Here is a 1,100-nt window from a genome sequence, read left to right on the forward strand (position 1 = left end):
AACACTTACTGATCATCGCAAAGCGATGTTTACCCATTGAAATATCGTTATGCAATTGTTTTTGCGATCGCAAAAACCTCATCACTATGATTATTCATCATTAAACGGTGCGCTCGTTAAGCGAGGCACCACTGTATTGTACTTATTGATCCTTTTAGTATTGTTTACTCATTATTACTAATTAAATAACTACCTTGGGTACTTTTTAAGGAGAAAGATGGGTTAAATACATTTTAAACATGGCTGTGGTAGGGGATATACCTGGCAGGGGAGATACCATTATTGTAAAAGTGGTTTTCCCAGGGTAAGGCTCATCTATTTCACTTTGGATGTGCTGACCCCTATGATTTCCCCAAATGTGGGGAAATCAACTGCCTAAGTGGGGAACTGCATTTGTGGTTTCTCCTGTTTTTTCTAGAATCATTTTTTGTGAATTTCGTTGTATGTGTATATACTTACAATGACAATAAATTATTATTATTATTATTATTATTATTATTATTATTATTATTATTATTATTATTATTATTATTATTATTATTATTATTATTATTGGGCTGTTTGGCCATGTTCTGGAGGTTTTTCTTCCTAACGTTTCACCAGTCTCTGTGGCCGGCATCTTCAGAGGATAGGTGTTAGAACTCTGTCTGTTCTGGTGTAGTATGTGCGATGGTTGAGTATTTGTAGCTATGGAATCAGCTTTTTGTCCTTTTCAGGAGATTGGGTGATTACGGTAATCAGGGCTGTATCTTTCAACCCAGCAACTCAACAAAGCCTGCCTCCCAGCACTGAAAAATACAGCCTGCAAAAATGTCAATGAAGTCTACCCAGTCACAAGGATGGGTGATCACTGCACACAAAAGACTAGCTAATGACACCCATCAATCACAGTAACAGATCATTTCCCCCTTATCACAACAATACACCTATAACAAAAAACACCGTGATCACCATAATCAATCACTCTCCCGAAAAGGGCAAAAAGCTGATCCCACAGCTACAAATTCTCAACTATCCCAAACACTACACCTGAACACAGAGTTCTAACTTCTGTTCTTGGAAGATGCTGGCCACAGAGACTGGTGAAATGCTAGAGGGGA

The 1,100-nt window shown here is 37.8% G+C and overlaps 1 pseudogene; it reads left to right on the forward strand.

Annotated features, from left to right (window-relative positions):
* The first annotated feature begins 253 nt into the window (after positions 1-253).
* On the forward strand, positions 254-408 carry LOC140703435 (U1 spliceosomal RNA; annotated as a pseudogene).
* Positions 409-1,100: the final 692 nt, after the last annotated feature.

Source organism: Pogona vitticeps, chromosome 1 (genome assembly GCF_051106095.1).
Source record: "Pogona vitticeps strain Pit_001003342236 chromosome 1, PviZW2.1, whole genome shotgun sequence".
NCBI classification, from domain to species: Eukaryota; Metazoa; Chordata; class Lepidosauria; order Squamata; family Agamidae; genus Pogona; species Pogona vitticeps.